We start from the raw sequence: 17,390 nt of genomic DNA on the forward strand, positions 1-17,390 counted from the left end.
TTGTACCCTGATGAGATAGGCTGTATCTTTCATGATTTGATTTTGATACGAGAAATACTGATAAATAGAAATATTAAATGAAATACAGTGTCAGTTTTGTGTGGACGGGATAATTTCAACATAGCTAGACATATCGCGACTCTCAGTCGCCACAGTAAGCTTGTAATTAGGGGGAGAATGTTTCTTGGCCAGAAGATAAGAGGATTAAATCTAGAGCTCACAACAACAGAATAATGACTTCGAGGAAGTGAAAGAGTATATATTTCGGACCAAGGGCGAGCGGATGTATCACCAATACCGAGAATGTGACGTGCCAGTTTTTCCACGCCCGAGGCATTTGGTGTTGTCAACGTTACAAGGAAGAGATTTCAAACTAACCGAAGCGGTGTTGACCAATGAGAAAATTTATCACAGGCCCGCAGATAAACCAACATAAGAAAAACTCAGAGTGAACTCCAGTTAGCTTCTCCGATAACAATAATTAAATTATTCCAACCACGTAATTGAATAGAGGGGATTTTTGTGATATCGTTCCCATGTTGATTAATTGTAATCGTAATAAATTAAAGTAATGAATTCGTGGAAATGACCCACGCTATCTCGCCATTGGTCGAGATGAGCACGCCATCAGGGACGCCGAGTTAGCGCGCGAAAGGTGGAGGACAGAAATTAAGTGATATTTCCATGATCACCGAACGATAGGAGTTCAGAATACGACACATGAATGTGTATCGCCAGTGTATTAAGTAGGATAAAGCAAGAGATCCAAATCCGCCTGCATATGCCGATTTAGGATAACCAACCCCCCTCTCCAGGAACTGACCGCGGATGACCCCGGCGGGAAATCATATTGTCCATAAAAGTCCAGAAGCGGACCTCACATCACTCAGTTCTTACCAGTCACCAGTCGTTATCGGTCACCAGTCGTGTCAGTCGTATGAAGTAGTTGAGACTCTGACCCGTTGACTCTGTAAGTCAGTACCTCGGGACGCATTCGAAGTCAGTTAAAGCTGAAAGTGCGTGAATTATTAGGAGAATGAATACGAACAGTGAAATTATCCATAGTACCGAGTGTAACTAATCAGTACAACTGTATGTAGAATTTAATAAATGCCATGTGATTGAATAATAAAATAATTAACGGAACGCCGATAGTACCTTTGGAAGGCAGTGTGCGGAGCCTGAAGTAAACACCTCAAGATAGACGGTGAATAACTATCCGAGCAGGGAACCATAGGAGCTAGGCGATTATCAAGACAGCTTAGAAATAAACCAGGAAGTGCCGGTTGAAGACGCGATACGCGCCGGTTCAAATGAACGACATTTCGTCGTAATGTGTCACGACGTGTGTTTCGGGCGTATATGAAGAGTATATTGTGCGAGTGTCAGGGGTCTAGGAGCACCTATAAGTGTTTTTTTTTTGTTATTAGTATTCCTGTGTAAAATAGTGTAATAAGGTATTAATCATGGGTAGTCACCCAGAAGTGTTTTATTGTGTTAAATTTGTATTGTGCGACATGATGGACGAGTAGATCACCATGGGGCCGTAAGGCCTATATCTCCTCCGCTACGAGACAATGGAATTCTACATAGGAATGAGTACACAATTTTGATATTGGGGGATGTTATCGCGACTAAACGGGGTTCAGTGTAAATTAATTATGGTTACTTAACATGGTCCGCTTCCCGAGTCCATGATTTTCTTTTGTTAGACGGACTAATTAATTTATATTAACGTAATAATGGGTTAGATTAATTAATTTGAGTATTTGTTTGTTGTATATAATGTAAATATGGGATATATTTCTTTCAATTAATGCATGCTGTTTGTAATACTTTGACTTAAGTTCATTTCAAGTGTTAATTTCCCTTTTTTGTGCTAACCCATTTATTTGATTTTCAATCACTGCGGTGATCATTTGTATTTTAATTAGGAATAATTTCTATTAGACAGCCAGATTATGAAAGAGCCAGTGTATGGAAGATTTGTGTTGCGTACGGAAGGTCATTAAAATACTAATAATAATCATGTTTGTGAGTCGACAAAGGAAAGTAAAATAATAATAATATTTGGGCGTGTGCAAGTTAAAGTATAATAATAATAATAATGACGGTGCTTCGCGAGTTAGCCAGTGCAAATATAATAATCAATGTGGAGATGACATGTAGCGTTAAAGACTTCCATTCGCGTAGTCAGTTTGATTTTACGTAAATTTTTGATTTTACGTTTTTGGACTTTAATTTAACCATTAAAATTTTGTTTAAAAGCGATATAGGCACGTGAATTAGAATGGTCACGATATGTTAAAAGCCCAGAATGATTTGAGCCCATATTTAGAGTTGGAAGTCATGAGGGACGAATATCCGGCGTGAAATAAATTGAGCCGTATTGTTTGTAATGATGAAATAGATGAATCTCAAGGCCTAAGATGATATAAATGCATATGCCGGTGTTATTAGTGGTAGAATCCACGCACCGAGGATTATTTTATGAATTAAATGTTTGAAGAGTTCCGATGAAAGGAAATGGACTTCAAATTTGAAGGAATAGTTTAGCAATCGCCGGCATTGGAGGTATTTGCCCAGCCGCGATGTGCCATAGGTTGTGAGATGTGTCTTGGGAGGACAGGTGTCCCCATATAAAATTAACGGCAGTACGAAAGTGAAGGTACGGTCCCGAATACCGTGTTGTCCCGACCGATATAAAGCAGATCTTAGGGGTTCATAACGGGATTTAACATATGTGACTAAATTCTAAAGAGTGGAAATTAAAATATCATCTTTCCATTTTTAATAATAATAATAATAATAATAATAATAATAATAATAATAATAATAATAATAATAATAATAATAATAAATAAAAACTAAGCTACTTTTTTTTTTGAAGAATTTACTTTTTTTATATTTTGGACATAATAATGATGTTGGGAGTAGAAATGAAAGATTTGAGATTTTTAACTAATAATAATAATAAATAAAATATTTGAAGAAGGAGAAGAAGAATAACCAATGAAGCTACTTTTTTTTTTTTTTTTTGATGAAAATAATAAGAGCGAGAAGTTGAAGTATTATAGCAAGGATGATTACGTGTTACGATAATCACGATTTCCACTATTAATAATAATAATAATAATAATAATAATAATAATAATAATAATAATAATGAAAAGTTGAAGGAGCAGAAGATAAAGAACTTGCAATAATAATTTGAGAATAATAATTATGATGAAAGGAAATTAAGATATTTAATGGGCGATGATTCATTGTTACGAATATCATAATAATAAAAATAATAATAATAATAAACATATTTATGAGGAAGCTGATCATTATATTGTGCGGATAAATTAGGAGGAAGAACGACCCTTCGTTTGAAACGTCGGCAAGGGTTGGCATATAATCATCCCGGATGACAACTGATAATAATCAAATACAGGATTATGATTGAAATTAATGATAATAATAAAATTAATTGATGGTAGTCAAAGAATATGATAATGATCAGATAAAGAATGGTAATGATATTATTTAATAATCATAGGAGGATATGATTGGGACAGTCATCCTGTGTCGAACCGCTCCGAACCAGATGTTGGGTTTTCACGGGGAGATTGTTAGCAGTAGATACGTAAATAACCCACGGACGGCACATGTTTTCAGGGTCAGAGCATAGTAATGAACCTTTCCGTACGTCTTGTCGTATTGACAAGTGTAAATATTAAAGTAGCTTTTGAGTTAATGAACTCTACCTGGTGTGTTTGTGAATCTGGAAATAATAGGCTAGAGTTTGTCCGTATTATAAATTCCCGTTTTTTCGAGGCGATAACATTTTCTACGGTGGGTGTCCGGCTCACCAGAATGTACATACCGGAAGTGTCTCCTGTCCAAACGGAACGAGGAGACGACAGTAAAAAGTTACTGTCGTGCCTTCGTCTCCGAAAGAAGATCTCCAGCGGTGAAACGTCCAATCATACGGATGTGAATTCGATCCCCAGTAACCAATTTGGGCGAATTCACCAGATGTTTTACACTACCAGAGTAGTGAGGTAAAATCCAAGTATTATGTCATTTATTTTTCAGGATGAAAGTGTCCCAATGTAAAATTGTCATCATGTGTAGTATGCAAAATAAGTGAATAAATTGCTCTTCATTGCAATTTCAATAGGAAACAGTTTCCATATCTTTTCATTGTAGTTAGTCCAGTATGCCCATGGAATTTAAGTTGTCACTTCCCAGTCCTATTGTGGAGTCAAAAATTTGTATCCATGAATGAGTCGTCCCCCGTAACCTTAAATTTGCATGCCCCGTTCATCCCTGTGTTCATTTGATGCGCCGATATATATTTTTTGAATTTCTTTATATAATTTTTTTATCGTTTTCGAACTGATCACCCCTGAGATAAATGCTAGTCTGGGACTCAGGAGGTGGGCGGGTGCAGTATATAAAAGATTTTCCTTTTCATCAATTTAATTTGTGCAGATGTTAAATATTATGTTAAAGTAGCATTTATTATTCATTTTAGTTTCCAGTGGATCTCATTCGATGGAGGGTATGACATTTCCCAACAATTATAAACTGTCTTTTACGCGCTACTACCTCAGTAACCTCAGCTCGTGACAAAAGGCAACTAAAAACATGTCCCAGAAACCCCCAAATTGGGACAACGGGGCTTCCACCTAAGTTAGGCATTGCAACCACTTATTCAGTCATCCCGGGGAATAAAAAGATAAGTAAAAAATTTAAAGTTCTCAGGGAAAGAATTTTTTAGTTTTTAACAATACGAAATCACCGATTCACCAAATGTTGTCAAGCCATTCCGCGTTAAATGAAACATCTTTTAAAATAATGCTTTTGGTCGGGATTCCTTTAATTCAAACAAGAATGAAGGATATGTTTTGGATCGTGAATGAATCTGACTTGTCCTATTTTGACCAGGCATAATTTTCTTATGTGGACCAGTAAAAACTAAAGCGTGTATGTCACATTTGTGTGTTGTTTGCTAGTAAGATTTGTTTCTTTTTTTTTTTACATTTTGTTTTACGTCGCCTCGACTCAGATAGGTCTTATGACGACATTGGGATAGGAAATGGTTAGGAGTGGGAAGGTAGCGGTCGTGGCCTTTATCAAAGTACAGGCCCAGCTTTTGCCTAGTGTGAAAATGGGAAACCACCGGAAACCATCTTCAAGGCTGCCGACCGTGGGGTTCGAACACATTATCTCCCGGATGCAAACTCACAGCTGCGCGCCCCTAACCGCACGGACGACTCGTTCGATAGTAAGATTTAATAGTTCTCTTTAACAGAGACAGCTATGTAAATTCATAGAGTTAGTAAATAATATTTACTACCTCTATGTGTGAATTGACTGCCAATAATTCATTTAAAAGATAATAATGTCCACGTCCACAATAACAACAGATAATATGTTGCACATTCGACAAACTGGCTTATCTGGTTGAAGCTATTTTATTAACTATTCAGAATAACAGCTCTACCTATCTGGTTCTTATTGGGGACTGTTTTGTATTCTTGAATATGCTGGAAGTAAAATTTGGTTATTTCTTCAATATTATGACGAAATAACTTATCTTGTTAGTGTCAAAGGATAGCGAGCACTGAACTTAGTAGGTTATTGCAAAAATTTAAAGAAGCGAAAAAATGACCGAGTGATATTATCCCGTTGAACTTATCTTAAAAGCATTATTCACCACCACCAACTCTAGTGATTATACGTGTTGTCTTAGTAGGAGCAAATGAGGGTTGTATTAAGCAGGGCGATGAAGTAATTTACTAATCCTTTAATAAGTGTAAGATAGCACGCAAAGCACAATTTTATGATCGTTCTATTTTGGAGAGTTGCAGTTTCACGTTGACGCCAGTGTTGCGGAAAATAGCGTGTGGTTAGAGTAATGTGGGCAGCGTTGACTTGTTAACGGCGCTAAACCGAGTGTTTATTTCTCATTGTCATTCGTTTTTACCCCGCAAATACCTTTTTGTACCCGTTTTCTGCTACATTATTTTATCATTGTGTGTACGTTCAGTATTTGTATTGTCAGAGTGTTTTTATTTCATTCCAAATGTGCAGTTATTCATTTTACTATTCATAATTAGCTTACTATTAATTTGTTCATTGACATTAATGTCCGGCTCCATGGCTATGTGGTTAATATGATAGCCTTTTGTTCAAGGGGTCCCGAGTATGATTCTAGGCAGAGTTGGGAATTTTAACCTTAATTGGTTTATTCCGATGGCTCGGGTGGTGGGTGTGTGTATTGCCTTAAGAATTAGAAATCATGCTAGGTAAGGCCTATACGACGTCAAATCGAGGGACTTCCACCAGGCCTCTCCGGAGGCAATTATTATATTGTCATTAATTGAACGTTAGTATTATATTAGGTAATATAGGATAGGATCGTGTGTATTTTCACCTGTGGATATAGTGTGAATAGTGTATTATTGAAAATATATGAATCTTTATAGAGAACTAGTACGTAAGCCTATCTTCAACATCCAAGATTAGTATGTGATTGGAAATTTGAATTGATGAATAATCGTTACATTTCAAATGTATAGAATCATAACAGATAGGCTATTACAAAATTTACTTATGAACCATAAGTCGTAGTTGCAGGTGGGAGTTGTACTTTTACATCTATCTTTTTCAGAGAAAGCTACATATACTTATCCTTGGGTGATCACCGCAGTGGAGAGTTTTATCCCATATCTATATAAAATTGATCCTTGCGTGTGTTGCTGGCATTCTATGGAGTCAGTTCCAATGTACTTTATTTTATCACCTTTCAAAATGTTCAAAACATGTTGGTTGATTATGTTAATTTTCCCCGCTTCTTTCACATTTGACTGGGAGGAAAGATCAAATATTGGTTGGTACTGACATTTGATATCGTTTTAAGCAGTTCAATACTTCTGCAACTAACCTGTCATGTTATATCCCCCGTCATTTATATGTAGATTTCTGATTTCTTTCCTAAATGTATACCTTCCTTTCTGTTGCAACACCTTGCAATATCTCAATAAACTCATCATAATACGCAATTATTGTATTTAATTCAAATGACATAACTTCATCAATAATAGGCAGCACCTTGTCTATAACAATGCAGCCCAAACAATATGGCGTCCATGCGTGTCCATTTGCTTCACTTGAGGCAGCACGTTGGAGAGGTGCTCTATGGGAGACCTAAGATTCACCGCCATCTAGCACCACGTGTGACGTCACGCAAAGCCGAACATAGCCGACTCCGCTCCCACCCCAAACAGTATCTTACTCCAGCACACGATAGAGGCCAGCGGTTGCGCGTTTAATGGGACTCGCATTAATGTCATAATTTAAGAAAATACTGAAATATACATTTTCACTGTAGTACGCATTTTATACGTGATAACATGAGATCATCCCCAGTAGTAATAATTATTGAAAATAACTGGAGGTATATTTTAAAATTTGAAGTTTTTTTTTCAGAAATATAAATACAAAGTACGCCTACACAATACATTTTATATTAAATATCACTTTGTCAGAAACATAATGCTGAACTTCAGCGGGATAGGAATATACCATAAAATAATTTTATTCAGAACTGTTCTGTTAGATTTTTGTCTTCAGACAGAATCCTTGGAAAACTTTCTGTAAATGAAGAATATTTACTTTTACAAAAGGAATATTTTCATGACGGCAAACGATATGTTTAAAATTCAGTGTAACTTTAATATTAAAGTAAAACGAAGATTCGATTAGTTACCAGTTCTCAATAAATAATAAAATTATACAAAGAAAATATACACAGTTTCTATTCGTGAATACTAGTTATCTTCCTAGAAATTATGTCTTTAGTTAATCTCCGTTTCAACCCAAACCTCGTAATTATCTCTATTTCTGTTTATATCTCAATGACAGTGAGAAGGTGGTGGTGATTATTGTTTTAAGAGAAAATACAACTGGGCAACCATCAACGCTTAATACTGATCACAGGAAGAAGTTTGACACTTTGACAAATGAAGGTATCGGCCAAAGAAAGACAAGGATCACAAAGGGTGTGAAAATGAAATACTCCGTAGCATTCGCAGATCTAATACCACCGGGGTCGGAACTGAACAATAGTTGACCAAGAGAGATTGGACAGGACTGATGAAAGTGTGGAGCCTGGCACTACGAAGTGGAAGCAATGCCAGGACTCAGCTAAGGACCTCGTGGTCACCAACCCACGCTCCCAAGCTGAAAGCCCCTGGGACCCCTTTTAGCCGCCTCTTTCGGCAAGCAGGGGATACCGTGGATATTATATTCTACAGGTCCCGCAACCTCAGAGGGCTCCGTGAAAGCCGTTATATATTACCATCAATAAGCCTATACAGTACTTCAATGAAACTTTAATATTAAAGATTTCTAAATTGGATACTAATTCTGAATTTGGCCGATGACCTAGCTGAGGCCCCTTTAAACAACAAACAAAAAACAAACAATTCTAAATTTCTAAAAATAATGTGCATAGCTATAACAGATGCAATAGGAAAGCAGTAGTGCCATGGGATTTTCCAATTCTTCTTCCGTTTTTCCCACATCCTTGTGAAGTCGGGTGCCAACTGTGCAGCACATGTGGACTGGAGCCTGCTTTACGATCGGATGCCCTTCTTAACGCCAATTATATGTGGAGGGATGTATTACGAGTACCGAGTTAATTGGCCATGCGGTTAGGACCACGCAGCTGTTAGTTTGCATGCGGCAGATGGTGGGTTTGAATCCCACCGTCGGCAGCTCTGAAAATGCGTTAATGCGACGTTAAACCATTAGCAAAAAAAGAAAACATCCTGTCCCCGAGTTAAATTAACTAGACGCAGTTATAAAGCTACCCGGCCGGGAATCGAACCTATGACGCTCTGAAATGGAGGTCTTGATGCTGGCCAGAAGCTACGGAGCTAATAGCAGCGTAGGATAATATCTGTTAAATAAACATTTTTATTTGTTATAACTTAGCTATGCATATTATTTTAAAAAATTCAGAATTAGTATACAATCTAGAAATCTTTAATATTAAAGTTTAACTGAGGTACTGTGTAGGCTTTTTGTTCGTAATATATAACGGCTTTCATGGAGCCCTCTGATGTTTTTTTACAACTTGCTTTCCGTCACACCGACATAGATAGGTCTTATGGCGACGATGGGAAGGAAGCGGCCGTGGCCTTAATTAAGGTAGGCCTACAGTCCCAGCATTAGTCTGGTTGGAAAATGGGAAACCACGGAAAACCATCTTCAGGGCTGCCGACAGTGGGGTTCGAACCCACTATCTCCCGGATGCAGGCTCACAGCTGCGCGCCCCTAACCGCACGGCCAACTCGCTCGGTACTCTCTGAGGTTGCAGGGTCTGTAGAATATATCCACGGTATCCCCTGCTTGTCGTAAGAGGCTGCTAAAAGGGGTCTCCGGGGCTTTCAATTTGGGAGCGTGGGTTGGTCCTTAGCCGAGTCCTGGTATCGCTTCCACTAGTTGTGCCAGACTCCACACTTTCATCAGTCCTATCCATCCTCTCTTGGTCAACTGTTGTTCATTTCCGACCCCGGCAGTATTAGATCTGCGAATGGATCTTTCAATTTCACGCCTTGTGTGCCCCTTGTCTTTCTTTGGCCGATTCATTCATTTGTCGAAGTGTCGGACCTCTTCCTGATATCAATTTATTAAGCGTTGATGGTTGCCCAGTTGTATTTTCTCTTAAAACAATAATCACCACCACCACCTTTTCACTGTCATGGAGATATAAGCAGAAACAGAGATAATTACGAGGTTTGCGTTGAAACGGAGATTACCTAAAGACATAATTTTTGGGGAGATAACTAGCTACTCATGAATAAAATTGTGTATATTATCTTTGTACAGTTGTATTATTTATTGAGAACTGGTATCTAAACGAATAAGCAGCATTATGTTTCTGACAAAAGTGATATTTAATATCAAATTTATTGTGTACTTTGTATTTATATTTCTGAAAAGGAAAAGAACTTCGAATTTTAAAATATACTTATAGTTACTTTTAATAATGACTACTGGAGAAGATCTCATGTCATCATGAGTACTACAGTGGAAGTGTATATTTCAGTATTTTCTGAAATTATTGCATTATTGCGAGTCCCAGTGCGCGCGAACCCGCTGGCCCCTGTCGGATGCTACAATATGAGAGACTGTTCCCGGTCGGAGCGGAGTCGGCTATGTTCGGCTTTGCGTGACGTCACACGTGGTGCTAGATGGCGGTGAATCTTAGGCCTCCCGGTGCTCTATACTGTGGTATCTTATTCCATGCTCGTTGGTAGCTGTTTTAATATGGCGACGAGCACAAATCTCGGCCTCAGCGAGTGAACGTATTGCAATACGTGTCGCCATCTCTGTGTTTCTTGGCAACCGCCTACAATGAAGCTTCAGGCACGTAATTTACTTTAAAAAGTAAGCAATTCGTGGTCGTGAGAGGTTCGTTGTATTTTTCTTGTTAAGAAGAGATAACGACCTGTAACTGGTGCGAATTTAAACTGTTGAAACATTCTCATTTTCACAATATCGCTGTGAATGGCAGACAGAATAACGATGTTATATATAATAAATAAGTGATGACTTCAAAAATAACGAGTATGAACAAGAGGGGAGTGGCACTGCCTATACTTCGTAACATTGTTTGGTGGTGTTTGTTTACTTTTGTAGTTCAGCATTTCGCCACTCAACTGTCAGACTCCGACTCCAACTCTGGATAAAAGGAGTATACATAGCATTCTGGTAGCAGTCGTTTCCTTCTGTCCGTCTTTTCCTTGGACATCCTTTCGAGAATAGCAAGAAGGCACAAGCAAAGCTAAAGGCCCTTGTAGGATTGGAAGGCTTGCGCTATCCGTAATCTGGACTCTATGCCAGTGGCGATTCATGGGGGTCGAAAAACGTGCAACACAATATTTCGGGTCTTTTACGCCGGTCTTCGTTTCTTCCCCCATCGAAAATATGCACGAAAAGCAAAGTAGTTAATCAACTAATTGGCAACCGCACATTCATTCCCATTTCTTTTACACATTTTTGTTGAATTTCGTGTTATATTCTCTATTTTAATCCTTAAACACCTGACTTATGTATTCGCCTGAGTGCAGGATAATGGAAAACCACGAACAACCATTCTCAGGACAGTCGGGGGTGGGGACCAGCCCCTTTCCGTCTCCCGGATACAGCGGCGTAGAGCCACTATAGATCCGTGCCCACTTCTCCTCTGCTCGGTCGGTCGGTCAGAGTGCAGAGCTGTCGAACCACGGACCAGCCGTAGCCACTTGTGGGGCGAAATCTCCTCTGCAACCGCCGACCTTGTTACTTGGGCAATACTGGTTCACTCTGGAACAGTTGAAGCAAGTACTGCACCAAGATTTCTCTTTTCGGTTTGTATTTTCCCTCATATGATTTTTGCTTCTAGTTTCATACAGTTCCTTGTGACGAGAAAGCCGTTCTTCGTTGGAGAAAGAGGGTTGAAAATTTCTAAGAAGAACATAATGTTTCTTTCAACCTACCAGACTGCTGCTAGGAAAGTCACCAAACTATTCATATTACCAACTAGTGTACAGTATGTCAACTATGCAGAAGACCTCATACAGCGCCGAAGCGTCCGGTCTCAAAATCTTTGTGACCTTACTCAGTGGATTTCACAGCAAACACTGTTCCTTCCATTGCAGCTGTAACTGGGCATGGTGCCGGTGAACCGAAGTCCACAACTAGAATGTGAGCACTGTTTGTTTCAGCAGACGGGACAGGGGCGTAACGCATGAAAGCTCCAGTAATCATCTTTTAATAAAGAAAATTAACGTCATAAATACGTGCTCCTTTAAATGATTCGTAACGAGCGAGTTGGCCATGCGTTTGGGGGCTCGAGCAGCTGTGACCTTGCATTCGGGAATTACTGGGTTCAAACCCCACTGTCGGCAGCCCTGAAGATGGTTTTCTGTGGTTTCCCACTTTCACAGCAGGCAGATGCGGGGACTGTACTTTCATTAAGGCCACGGCCGCTCTCTTCGCATTCCGAGTCCTTTCCTATCCCATCGTCGCCATAAGTATCAGTGCGACGTAACGCAACTTCTAAAAAAAAAAAAAAAAAAAAAATGCTTCGTAGATGGAAGGGCATGTGACCGTGTCACTTAAGGGTAGATCCGCGCCTGTTCTATGCTCGGCCACCTTTCCCGCCCAGGAATTAACCTGGCGCGCACCATTGATAAAGACTGTCTTAAATTCAGGGTCAAGTGTCTCCTGAAAAGTAGGAATATATTTTCTAAATGTTTCGAATACCTGATGGAGAATTATACCCATGTTCTTTTCGAGATGAGCCGAGTAAGTACTGTCATCTTCGGCTAGATGTGCCCCATAGACAGTGACATACTTTTAATGTCCGCATTGTGGATCGACTTAACTTGTTTCTTCTATAATATAAATTTTTTGAAATGAGGAAATTTCATTTTAATTTGCTCAAATTTCTTTTTTCTTACAGCAGCCATTCCCAAACTGTGGTCTGCGGACCCCTGTGGGTGGTGGTGGTGATTATTGCTTCAAGAGGAATTACAGCTAGGCAACCATCCAAAAGAAAAATTGGAAGGTATCCGACACTTCGAAAAAATGAAGGTGTCGGCCAAAGGAAGACAAGGGCTACGAAGCGCGTGAAAATGAAAGACTTCTTATGCCTCAAGTGCTTTAATACCGCCGGGGTCGGAAAATAACAAGAGTTGACCAAACGAGGTCAGATAGGATAGATGAAAATGAGGAGCCTGGCGCAAGTATGAGGAAGCATTGCCAGGATTCAGCAGTGGGCCCCGTGGCCGACGAACCACGCTCCCAAGTCGAGAGGCACTAGGCACTTTTCAGTCGCAGGCAGGGAATACCGTGGGTGTTATTCTACCGCCCGCACCCTGCGGGGGAGGGCGCGACAATAATCCAAGGGATCTGCGATAACAATGTAAGTTGTAGGTATTTAAAGCGCGATATTTTATTGTGCACATACCATTCATAGATCATTATTCTTAATTTAGGAACTGTGTCTTCACTGTTGTATAACTTACATACAGTATATGTAATTCATGGCCGATAAATGGTACAAGTTGTAATTATCTTGTGAATACCTTGTATCATAACTTAACTCCACATTCATGTCCGACTCGTTGGCTGAACGGTCAGCGTACTGGCCTTCAGTTCAGAGGGTCCCGGGTTCGATTCCCGGCCGGGTCGGGGATTTTAACCTTAATTGGTTAATTCCAATGACACGGGGGCTGGGTGTAGGTGTTGTCTTCATCATCATTTCATTTCATCCTCATCACGACGCGCAGGTCGCCTACGGACGTCTTGGGATATCCCGGCACTAAAAGCCATACGACATTTCACATTTCATTCCACATCCATGATCGACTTTTGGGTCATGACATCCCCTATGCTGTACTATATCTAGAAAGGAAATACTGCTCTTAATGCCTTTCCTGACAACGTACCTGTTTGAGTGTATATTTTCTGCTCTCACACAAAGGAAAACAGAGTACAGAACCAGAGCTAATGCAAATGCTGATCTTCGGTTCGAGTGAGTACTCTTAGGAAAACAGCAAGCACCATCCGTCCCTTTAATCCAACAACTGTACCAAGTTAATTTTCTCAAGTAACTTTTCAGATCCAGGCTGCTGTAATTATTAGCAAAGTGTTACATTGTTTTATAACGTATATGCATATATAAAGTGGTTTTATGTAAATGAAATTAAATTTAAAGGAAAGCAAATATTAGTCCCGAATTATACGAATACAATAAAACATATTGACATTACAAAAACCGAGCTCAATAGCTGCAGTCGCTTAAGTGCGGCCAGTATCCAGTATTCGGGAGATAGTGGGTTCGAACCCCACTGTCGGCAGCCCTGAAGATGGTTTTCCGTGGTTTCCCATTTTCACACCAGGCAAATGCTGGGGCTGTACCTTAATTAAGGCCACGGCCGCTTCCTTCCCACTCCTAGCCCTTTCCTGTCCCATCGTTGCCACAAGACCTATCTGTGTCGGTGTGACGTAAAACAAATAAGGAAAAAAATACAAAATTCTGATTTTTGTTCACTGAATTTTGAATTATGTTCTGTGGCTAGGGGGTCCTTGGTCATGAGTGAGATATGTTGGGGGGGGGGGGGGTCTCAGACACGTGGAAATCCTGACTTACAGGTTGCTTCCGGATTCTTGGCCGATTGGTCAGCGTAGTTGTCTTCGGTTCAGATGGCCCTGGGTTCGACACCCAGCTAGGTGAGGGATTTTAACCACGTCTGGTTAATTCATCTAGCTCAGGGACGGGGTGTTGTGTTCGAATAATAAACACATTCATTTAACACGTCACACTGCAGACACCAAAGGGTTGGTGGCTCTTCTGCTGGCCACGATCCTTGAGGCATCTCGAGTCTTTGTGTTCTAACAACGTGGTTTTCCGGTTAGAGTTTCATCGGTCGAATAGTTCACCATCACAATGTGCGAGAAGTGGTAGTATACCATTCCTAATCACTTGCGTCTCAAAAATCTAGATTCGATTCCAAATCTTTCCGCAGTGTTCATATGGAGACAGGGCATATAACGCTCTCCGTTGGATAGTGACGTTAAGCCTTAAACAGAACCCTTGTCGTTATTCGGCAGAAATAGGTTTTGGGCCAACACCGAGCTTCACCCTCCCTCTACCTCATTACCATAATCCTACAAAGACCCACGGGCTTGAGCTTGAAAACCCAGCACTAGATGAGCCGAACATGTCCTCGGACACTCGGTACGCTGAATACAAGAATAAAAAATATAAATAAACGAAATATTCTCAGGAAGTTATTGGGACCACGAAGAACAGAGGACGGTCCATTTAGAAGACGAGCGAACCAAGAACTGTATATCAAGATAGCGAATATCTCGGACGTCATACGGAAAATAAGGAGCGTGTTTTTCGAACACATCCTGAGAATGGACCAGGGGAGGTTAACACTGCTAATAATACAGTTTCTTGTGAACAAGAGAACCAAAGTACTCTGTATCCAAGAGATACAAAGGGATCTAGAAGATATGGTAATAGAGGAACAGGACATACACAACACCGTCATTCCTAAATAAAAAAAATCAGGCTTCCACAGGTTCTCAGGACAGGTCTGGAACAAAATCATCATGGACAGAAGGGCGAGCAATGTTGCAAAGTATGAGAATGAAAGAATATTAGATAGGGAGAAAGACCAGAAGAAACGAAGATGATAGGAATTAATGTGGTCCTCAGCTGCCCAAAACGAAATTAACAAGAATAAATAAATAAATAAATAAATAAAAAAAATAAATAAATAAATAAATAAATAAATAAATAAATAAATAAATAAGGTTGATGGGCGCCGGGAAAGTTATTCGGCGTTAAATTCATAGAGAGTGCTGATACATGGTTACGAGAAAAAAGCTAGGAAGAAGGATTCTTTTTACAGGTAGCATGTTTCGGGGGAAGTCCAATTCATCATTCTCCGATGTCTGTTACATGCACCTGAAACTAACTAGAGATTTTGAAATGAGACATTGGTTGGAACTTGTTTGCGGGTCATTAAAATTCACAGATTATTTAGCCTGAAGTTTCCGTAAATTTTAGTAGCACATATTATTTTGTTTTTGAAGAAAAAATTTTTGACTTCACATTAACCTCTCACTGGCCAGAGCGACTGACTGAGCCTGTAGAAGCACTCGTCTTCTGTGCACAAGATGCCGGGATCGATTCTGTCTCAATCCAGTGATATTGGGAAATAATAATAATAATAATAATAATAATAATAATAATAATAATAATAATAATAATAATAATAATAATAATAATAATAATAATAATAATGTAAGTTTAGTCCTCAGCCCGAAAGCTGGTTGGATCCTCAACAGTTCCGCCATCAGCTGTCATAGATGGCCTAGGCATCACTGAAGAGGCGTACTTGGGAAATGAGGAATGAGGTAGTTTCCCGTTGCTTTCCTCACCGAGCCATAAGTTGCTATTACATATCAGTCTGCCAAGCCCACTGAAATGCATGCACCAACTGACCGTATGAGCAATATTTTCACACCATTCATAGCAGGGACTGACTGCAGAAGGAATGGCATTACTAGCATCACTCATACCTCAGTCACTTTCATTTTGTCAAAGCCAAGGATAAAGCTGAGACAGATCAATGAAAGTAACAAAATTGCTCTAGCTCATACCAGAAGACATAGTGCACTGTAAACACTAGGTCCCACCAGCAAAGGTATAATAATAATAATAATAATAATAATAATAATAATAATAATAATAATAATAATAATAATAATAATAATAATAATGGCGTATAGCCTACGGAGACGCCTGATGCAGGTCTTTTTCTAACAGACGGCTTATATGTGACCTGCGTACCTATGAGGATGGGGCCTTACGAAAGATGATCACTAATGAATTAATGATGAAGACGGCACACACGCCCATTCCCCGAGCTGGACGAATTAACCATTTAAGGTTAAAATCTCCAGCCCGAATGAAAATCGAACTTAGGACACTTTGGACCAAAGGTCAGAACGCTAACCATTTAGCTATTGAGCGGTACCGGTACATATTGGGAGATGATAATATAGGCCATTCACCGACAGTTCAGCTAACTACTACATTGCGGAACTAAAGTCCATCACCTCACTGCCTCTCCCCCATTTCTCCATTTTGAATAACACGCGCGGTAATGAAATGGCGTGTGGCTTTTAGTGCCGGGAGTGTCCGAGGACATGTTCGGCTCGCCAGGTGCAGGTCCTTTGATTTGACGCCCGTAGGCGACCTGTGCCTCGTGATGAGGATGAAATGATGATGAAGACAACACAAACACCCAGCCCCCGTCTCAGCGAAATTAACCAATGATGGTTAAAATTGCCGACCTTGCCGGGAATCGAACCCAGCACGCTAACCATTTAGCCATGGTGCCGGACAATACGCGCGGTATTCCCTGCCTATCGTAAGAGGCGACTAAAATGGTTCCCAGGGGCTCTCAACTTGGAAGCGTGGTTTAGCGACCACGGAGCTCTTAGCTGAGTCCTGGTATTGCTACAAATTACTCGTGCCAGACTCTTCACTTTCATCTATCCCATCCGACCTCCCTCGGCCAAATCTTGTTCTATTCCGACCCCGACGGTATTAGGCTGCGAGGCCTAGGGAGTCTTTCATCTTCACGCCCTTCGTGGCCCTTGCCTTTCTTTGACCAATACCTTCACTTTCGAAGTGTCGGATCCCTTCCACTTTTTTTTTTCTCTGATTAGTGTTTTATAAAGGATGGTTGCCCAGTTGTACTTCCTCTTAAAACAATAATCACCACCACCACAAACAATCACCTTACTGCCTCTAA

This window comes from Anabrus simplex, chromosome 6, assembly GCF_040414725.1.
Source record: "Anabrus simplex isolate iqAnaSimp1 chromosome 6, ASM4041472v1, whole genome shotgun sequence".
Classification (NCBI taxonomy): Eukaryota; Metazoa; Arthropoda; class Insecta; order Orthoptera; family Tettigoniidae; genus Anabrus; species Anabrus simplex.